The sequence below is a fragment of the Elephantulus edwardii genome, unplaced genomic scaffold, assembly GCF_000299155.1.
Source record: "Elephantulus edwardii isolate Elephantulus edwardi_28Jun2011 unplaced genomic scaffold, EleEdw1.0 scaffold00065, whole genome shotgun sequence".
Taxonomy (NCBI): domain Eukaryota; kingdom Metazoa; phylum Chordata; class Mammalia; order Macroscelidea; family Macroscelididae; genus Elephantulus; species Elephantulus edwardii.
Window position 1 is genome coordinate 3,656,058 of NW_006399815.1, and position 9,426 is coordinate 3,665,483.

The following is a 9,426-nucleotide window of genomic DNA, read 5'->3' on the forward strand; positions in this document are numbered from 1 at the left end:
AACAACAACAACAACAACCTAATTTGACAAAACCAGACACCCCTTCTTGATAAAGAGACTCAGCATAATTGGAATACAAGAGAATTTCCTCAAAATAGTGAAGAAGAGTCAATATAATTTTCAATGGAGAAAGACTAACAGCATTTTTCTTGCAAACATGGACCAAAAAAGGATATCCATTGTCATCACTTCTACTCAATACTCTACTAGAAGTGCTTGCTAGGGCAATACGATAAGAAAAGGAAATATAAGGCATACAGATTGGCAATCCCAATACAGATAACATATTCCTTTTTTAAGGAGATCAAAAAGCAAATTGTCAAGTTTATTTGGAGAAGAAAGAGACTTCAAATAAGCAAAACACTTCTGAGAAACAAAAATGAAGTGGGAGGCATAGTGCTTCCTGACCTCAAAACCTATTACACAATGGTTGTAACCAAAACAGCATGGTACTGTTACAATGACAGGGACATAGACCAGTGGAAGAGAACTGAGAACCTAGAAATGGACCCAGCTATTTATGGTCAACTGATATACAACAATGAAATAAAACCTATCAAATGGGGAAATAACAACCTCTTCAACAAATGGTGCTGGCAAAACTGAACTGCTACCTGCAGAAAGCTGACACAGGATCCACATCTCACACTATACACAAAAATCAATTCAAGTTGCTTCAGAGACCTTGGAGTAAGCTCAAAATCATAACGTTCATCAGAGATAAATAGGATCAAGTTTTGAAGGCCTAGTGTATGGTATAAAGAGACTGCCAAATACAGCCAGAAATGGTTAATCTGGAGAAGATAAAACTGATGAATGGGACCTTCTAAAGATTAATTCTCTGTACACATTAAAAACAAAAAATTTCCCAAAAAGTGAAAAAAACCACCTATTGCCTGGGGTTGGGGGTGGGGAGAAATGGCAATACTATTTCAGACAAGGGTCTCATATCAAAAGTTTACAGAATCCAACAACCTAAGTGCCCATCAACAAACAAATGGATAGAGAAGCTGTGGTATATTCACACAATGAAATACTACACTGAATTGAAAAACAAGGAACTCAAGCAATATTATTCAAAATGGATGACCCTGGAGGACATTATGCTGAGTGAAGTATCTCAGTCACAAAAGAATACTGCATGGTGCCACTGTTGTAGAATGGGGCAGACATCAGGGTTCGGGTAAGACTGAGAAAAACTGGATAAATTATGTATACTGCATTGAAACAGATGAGGGAGAGAATAATTTAAAAGCAATATATGATAGGGTATTATGGCTATCACAAGAGTCCAGAATTAAGGTTACATAGTGGAGTGTACTCGGGGCAGTGGGAGGGGTGCGGGCGGATTGTATGCCAAAGAAAGAATTTTTCTTTTCCTTTTCAAAGAGAGGAGCGAACTGGGGGCGGGGGGAGGGCTGGGCAGGGAGAAAAGTGCAACAATGAATGAATGGAAATCCAAAATCTCTGTAAATGTTCGTTAAAATTAATAAAATAAAATCCCTCCAGCAGAGCATGGAAAAAAAATTTTACAGAATCATTCAGGGCCTAAAAAAACAAACAAACAAAAAGTCACCATACAACTGTTCACATAATTACAAAATAGGCAAAAGACATGGAAAAACTTTGCACAGAGGAAGAATGGCCAACAGACACATGAAGAAATGTTCAAAATCATTGGAAATAAGAGAGATGCAAATCAAAACCACAATGAGATGTCATCTAACTCCAGTAGCATTGGCAAAATTTAACAGGACAGCCAAGTAATAAATGTTTTAAAGGCTGTGGCAAGAAAGGAACTATTAAATACACTCTTGGTGGGATTGTAAAATGGCACTACCACTCTGGAAGACAGTTTGGCATTTCCTCATATTGCTGAACAAAGAAATTCCATCTGACCCAGCTACTCCACTGCTTAGAATATGACACAAGGAAATTACAACTGAGGCAGAAACAGAAATTGTCCACCAATGTTCATAGCAGCATTATTCACCATCACAAGAACATGGAAACAACCCAAATATCCAACCACAGTAGAATGGATTGAGAAATTACGATACATTTATGTGATGGACTACTACGTAGCATGCAGAAGGAATGATTTTGTAAATCAATACCTAACTTAGCATGGACTGGAGAACATTATGCTGAGTGAACTAATTCAGTCCTATAAAGACAAATACTGTATAAGACCATTACTATAGAACGTGTATGAGGATACAAGGGGTGGAAGGGGATAGGAGGTGTGGGGAGGTTAATCATAGGGTCACGCAATTTGATGGGTGGAGAGAGGAGTGAGTAAAGAAATGGGAAAGATCCGATGTGAACAACAATGTATAGGAACTTTGTAAGTAAACCAGTGCAAAATAAAAATTTTGTTTTAAAAATAATAGCTCTCCTATTATCTTCAAAGCTGTCAAGATCATGGAAGTCAAAGAAAGATTGAGGAGCTAGTTTTTCATATTAAAGGAAGTGACTACATACAACACATACTCTTGGATTGAAACCTCAGGTCTCTCTCTCTTTTTTTTTGTTTTTCTTTTTTCTCAGGTTATATTCTAAGCAGTGGAATACCTGGGTCATATGGAATTTCTATGCTTAGTTTTTTGAGGAAGCATTCAACGGCCTTCTAGAATGGTTGTACCATTTTACAATTCCATCTACAATGCGTAAGAGTTCCTATTTTGCCACATATTCTCCAACATTTATTACTTGTCCACGGTATAAAGAGACTGCCAAATACAACCAGAAATGCACAATCTGAAGAGGATTAAATTGATGAATGGGACCTTCGAAACATTAAATTCCATGTGGGAATCAAAAACTTTTTCCAATAGGGTGAAAAGTCATGGCCCGCCACCATTACAAGATGGCGCTGATTTCCTGCTTCTCTTTGTTTGCCTTAAACACAAACAAGACCTTATTTGGGCACAGAGTTCTCATTGGTTGATGGCTTGATCTCATGTGGGATTAATGGTCCGATAGAGGCATGACACATAGGTGATGGGCGGAGCACCAAGAAGGGGATAAAGCCACACTCAGGAAGGGAGAAGGGGACTCCATCTTCCACCACCCTCTGTAACCAAACTCCTGAGTAAACCACTGTGAGAAGGAACCGTTGGTGTGTTGTGTCCTTATTCCTGCTGGACAGGCAAGGCGCGCAACAGAAAAGAAAATCTACCATCTGGGAACAAACATTTGGCAATATTAGCTTAGACAAAAGACTCATAATGAAAGTTTACACAATCTTCCTGGGCCTCCACAAGAAAAAGACTCATAAGCCATTTGCAAAATGGGCAAAAGACATGCAATGACTTTTCACAGAGAAAGATATTCTAATGGACAACAGTTATATGAAGAAATGTTCAAAATTAATGGCAATAAGAGAGATGCAAATCAAAACTACAGTGAGATACCATCTCACTCCAGTAGCAGTGGCAAAGTTTTACAGGACAAGTTACAAATGTTGGAGAAGATGTGTTGAGAAAGGAACTCTTATACATTGTTTGTGGGATTGTGAAATGGTACAACCACTCTGGAAGGCAGTTTGGTACTTCCTCAAATAGCTGAACAAAGAAATTCCATATGACCCAGCTAGTCCATTGCTTCAAATATACCCTGAGAAAATGAGAACTGAAGCTCAAATGGAGACTTGTACACCAAGTTTATAGCATCATTATTCACCATCACAAGAACATGGAAACAGCCCAGATGTCTAACTACAATCAAGTGGATTAAGAAATTTTGGTACATTCACAAGGTGAAGCAATGATTTTGTAAATTACTACCTAACAAGGGAGGGACTGGAGAGCATTAGGAAGTGAACTAACTCAGTCCCATGAGGACAAATACTGCATAAAACCATTATTGTAGAATTAGTATGAGGATTCAAAGGGGGAGTGTGGAAACTGAGTGGTGAAGTTGAGGGGGCAGTAATCATAGGGTCATACAATTTGATTGGGTGGAGGTGAAAGAAATAGGAAAGATCAGATGTGAAAAACAGTGTATTCAGACTTCATAAATAAATTCATATAATAGTTTTTTTAAAGTTGGAAATAGGAAGGGGAAAGTTATTTATAATACTTTTGCAAAAACATTTAAACATGTGAGTATGTTTTGTTGAATAGATGATTCATTAAAGACCACCATTATTGATTAATGACATTATGTGGGTACAGGCTGTTAGTACTCATGCAGAATATTTTCTGCCAGAGTGTTCCTTTGAAGCAAGGGTCATAAGACTATGTCTTGCACACTTTGGACATATTATTAGGAGGGACCAGTCTCTAAAGAAGAGCATCATGTTTGGAAATGTCATTGTTTCTGTACATTGTCATGGAGTCAAAACCAACTCATAGCTTAACTTCCAGTGAACTTTCAGAGGTTGTTAATTAGAGATTGCCTATGTTTCTCCCATACAACATGTAGTGGTTCTGAACCACACAGCTTTGGGTTGGAAGATCAACACCTTACCTCAACACTAGACCACCAAAGATCCCTTGGGAAAGTAGAGGGACAGCTTTCTATTCACTCACTTTCTGACCATACTTAGATACTCTTGACATGAAAATCAAAACTCTAATGAATCAAAAAAGAAGATCCTCAAGGATATGATTAACACAGTGACTGCAACAATGGATTTGAACCAAGCAGACATTGTGAGGGTAGTATGGGATCAGGCAGGGGTTTGTTCTGTTGTATATGGCATTGCTGTGAGTCAGAGTTGAGTCAATGGCTCTTAAAAACAGTAGCCTATAGCCATGACAACATGAAATAATCTTCCATTTCTCAGAAGATCCTGTTGATTGCCTGCTAGCTATGATTCACTATTTCCACTCTTCCTTCCAAGCAAAATGCCAGTTTTATTAAGATGTGGATGTCTGGACCCTTCCTACCTCCCAAGATATGAATTTTCACTAGTCTAAGTCAGTCATAGTTTAGGTATGAGCGTGTGATGTAATTATTGCTAATCAGACACAAAAGTATGTTTCCTGGAGTGAAGTGTGGAGATTCAGGGAAATATTTTCCTTCTGAATAATGGTGCAGAGGATAAGCTAAATAAAAAGTAGTGCAAACCTAACAGTTACTTCATAGATGGATGTGCAAGCCTCCTTCCATTAAGATGGAAGCCAGTTATACGTTGTCTTATAAGGTTGCTACAAATCAGAATCAACTTAATGGCAATGGTTTGATTTACTTTTAATGAGATACTCACTATGAAAGAGCTCTTTATCCAATGTGTTCACCTACATGTGACACCTATAAAGGAAATAACCACCTTTTGACCATGAGAAGACAGAATCTGAGATGTTGCAAGTAGTGCAGCAGAAAGATGGGGAAAGACTGCATCTTTGATAACATCATTGAACTGCTAAATGAACCAATCTTGTAATCATGATTTCTCTTGCTTGTTATTCAGGATAAGTTTCCTTATTGTAACTAATATTACAACAAGGATTATTCAAATACAGCTGGAAAGCACATCAGCAAAGAACTATCAAAAATTCAAAATGGATTCAGAAGAGGCCTTGAAACCAGGGACATCATTACTATTATCAGATGAATCCTGCCTGAAAGCAGAAAAGCCAGAAATATGTTTACTTGTATTTTATTGACTATACAAAGATGTTGGCCTGTATAACAGAGTAAATTATGGATAATATTGAGAAGAATGTGACTCGCAAAACACTTAATTATCCTTATGTAAAACCTATACCTAGATAAAGAAGTTGTTATCCAAACAGATCAGAAGAACACTCCATGGTTTAAAATTAGAAAGGAGGTGCCTCACAGTTATAACCTTTCTCTGTACCTATTCCATCTGAGCAAAATATGCTGAGCAAGTAATTCAAGAAGCGGGACTACATGAAGAAAAATGTGGTATCAAGGTTGGAGGAAGACTCAACAATCTGCATTATGCAAATGACACAAGTAAAGAGGACTTGAAATAATTGCTGGTGAAAATCAAAGACCACAGCCGTCAACACCAAATCCATCTCACCATCAAGGGGAAAAAACATAAACCTTCACCAACGCACCAATAGGCAACATTACAATGAAAAGAAAAAAAAAAAAAGATCAAAGTTGTCAACAATTTCATTCTACTTGATTCTACTTGGATCCACAAAAAAATTCTTTCATAGCAACAGTCAAGAAATCAATGTGTGCTGCACTGAGAAAATCTGCTGTCAAGGGCCTCTCCAAGGTGCTAAAAAAAACAAGAAAGACTCCCAACAAGATAGATCAACACAGTGACTGTAACAAAGGACTGGAGCATATCAGAGATTATAAGGATGGTACAGGATAGAGCAAGGTTCATATCTACAGTTAATAGGTTATAGAGGAATGTCTATCTGTGTTTCATTGATTATGCAAAGGAATTTGTATGATCACAACAAACTGTGGCTAACTCTGAGAAGAATGGGAATCCCAGAAGACTTGATTTTGCTTATTTGAAATCTATACTTGGACCAGGAGGAAATTCTCAGAATAGAGCAAGGAAACACTGCACAGGTCAAAGAGAGGAAAGATACACACCAGAGATACATACTATCTCTATACTTTTTCAGTCTATCAGTGGAATAGATACTGCAACTCTCCACCCAGCTAAATATGACATATCTTCAGAGATTCGGCAGGTTCAAACTGAGTTAATTGTCTATTAGATTCGCCTTAAGTAAAAGTATCTGCTTCCTTGACTTGTTCGACCTATCAGAGATAAATGAATATCTATCTCAATCGGGCTCACTCCCAATACCTCACTCATGGGAACAATGTTTGGCTTTGAGACATTCTTCCAGTATTACATTTTGAAAATTGAAAAAAAAAATAGGGAAGAAAAACTTACCCAGGAAGGAAAATTAGATCAAACATTTAAAATCTCATACCAGATGAATGTGTTTCATTGACTATGCAAAAGCTTTTGACTACATGGATTACAACAAATTGTGGCAAAATTTGAGAAGAATAGGAATCTCAGAACACTTAATTGTGCTCACATGAAACCTATACTTGGACAAGGATACAATCCTCAGAACAGAGCAAGGAAACACTACATGGTTCAAAATCAGGAAAGGAGTCAGGGATGCATTCTGTCTCCACACCTTTTTGATCTAGATATGAAACAGATCATTCAGGAGGCTGTATTTATGAGGAAGAATGTGGCATCAGGATTGGAGGAAGATTCATCAACAACCTACAGTTATGAAGATGACACAACCTTGCTCACTGAAACTGAGGAGGAACTGAAGTGCTGCAGAAGGTCAAGGACTGTATAGTCGTCAATATGGATTGAAGCTCAACATCAAGAAAACAAGGATTCTCCCCACTGGGCTAATTGGTAGCACCATGATAGATGGAGAAGAGATTGAGTTCGTTAACAATTTCAGCTTGCTCAGATCCACAATCAACACTCTTGGCATCAGGAGCCAAGAAATAAGAAGACAAATTGCTGTAGGCAAATCTGCTGTGAGGATCTTCTCCAAAGTGCTATAGAGCAACAATGTTGGTTTACAGGTTAAGGTGCACCTGATTCTAGCCAAGGTCTCTGCAATTACTTGCTATGCATCAGAGAGCTGTACAATGATTACAGTTGACAAAAGAATTGACACCTTTGAGTTGTGGTGGTGGAGATGAGTATTGAACATACCATGGACTGCCAAGAGAACAAACAGGTCTATCCTGGAGAGGGTGAAAAACAGGCTGCCCCTTGGAAGCAAGGCTTTTGACACTCCATCTCACATATTTAGGACATGTGGACAAGAGAGACCTGTCCCTGGAGTGGGACATCATGCTTGAAGCAGTGGAGGGACAGTGCAGGAGAGGAAGACTCCAGATGAGAAGAACTCAGGTTATGGGGATAGTTTTGTCAGAAACAGTGAGACTGGCTCAGGATAGGGTAAGGTACAGAGCTATTTCACATAGGGTTGCAGGCAACTCAATGGCACGTAACAACAGCATCAAGTCTAACAATGGTGACTATATGTATTATTGCTTAAATAGGTAATTTTTAAAAAATATCTGATAGTTCTTTTGATATTGAAATAATTACAGAATTGGAAAGTGGCTTTAAATTTCTCTTTATTCTAGTTCAACCTTTTTACTAACTAATAAAGAACAGCTTTAAAAAGTGAAGCCCTTGCCCGAAGTTAAATATTAGTGATTGAGGGGCCAACATCACATGCACAGATTGCAAATGTTCACGCTGCAGGTCAGGGGTAGCGTCCACACCCGCAGATTCTATGTCATAAGTCAGGGTTCTCTGGGTCCACGTGGTTTATTTTGGTGCTTGAAGCTACAAGTCCAAGGATCTTCAGTTCATGAAAAAGTTGACAGAGTTCCCCTGCCTCCCAGAGAACAGCAGCAAGGGAGATTCCCAGACCACCATGTTCTTTGAAGTGATGGTAACAGGAAAGTTGGTCTGCTCCAAGAAGAAAGATGATGGTTACGTGAACACAGAGAGCAAGTTCCTGAAACTCCTAGCTGCCATCAAAAGCCACCTTCGTTCAGGTGTAATGTGCCCTGAAAGAAGAGCACAAGAACCTTGATCCTGTCCTTCTGGTCAATAACTCATGATGGGAAGGACCAAAATATCTTCTGGACCCATAGCCCTTCCCAAAGAATGGTGAGAGTGTTACATAGGGTAGAAGTTGATGCTTTTGGAGGGTATATGCGCGCGCGCGCGCGTGTGTGTGTGTGTGTGTGTGTTTGGGTGGGTGTCTGACCTAGGATTCTAAATTTTCACACTAGCCCTGCTGCCTTTCTGTCCTCTGCTTTTACTATTTCTCCTTGCATCTCCCTGTATCCTCTTTATATCCTCTAGAGTTTGGAGGAGGTTTCTTCTAAAGAACAGAGAAAGAGATCAGGCTGTGTGGCTGAGAGTTCTTTAAATTTGCGATTATTACATCATCCTCATTGTGGCAACATTTGCAAAGGTCCATTCACAGTCAATATACATTTGACAAGTTAAAAAAATCATTATTAACAAGATTTTAATATCCAAATCTCTGATTCTTTTCTAATCCTATTTTAAAATTACACTCCTAACTTCTCTAAAATGATAATTCAAAATCTTTTAGGACTGTTTTTTCAAGGAAGGGGACAGAGGGCAAATGGCAGAATGTCACTTCCTGTTAGGAAGTGAGTGATTTTCATTCATAAGAGGTTCATGCAATCATTTAAATAGAAGTTTTTGCCAGCAGTCATCATCCACACCTGAAACGTTTCCTGTCCAGATTCACATCCCTGTTCAAACGTTTCCCAACAAATATTTGCCTTCATTTAATTTACATTAAAATGTCTTGATTTTCCCCCTTTAATTATTCAGACATAGTTAGGCATTGTTTCATACAGAAAATCTTATATAAAGAAACTAATTCTTTATCTCTTAAAAAATTCTTTTTGGGGAAAAAATAGGTAAGCATTTAC

At 38.3% G+C, this 9,426-nt stretch overlaps 1 pseudogene; it reads left to right on the plus strand.

Annotated features, from left to right (window-relative positions):
- The window catches only part of LOC102853461, a 65,043-nt pseudogene extending 56,497 nt beyond the window's left edge, over window positions 1–8,546 (plus strand).
- The last annotated feature ends 880 nt before the right edge of the window (window positions 8,547–9,426 follow it).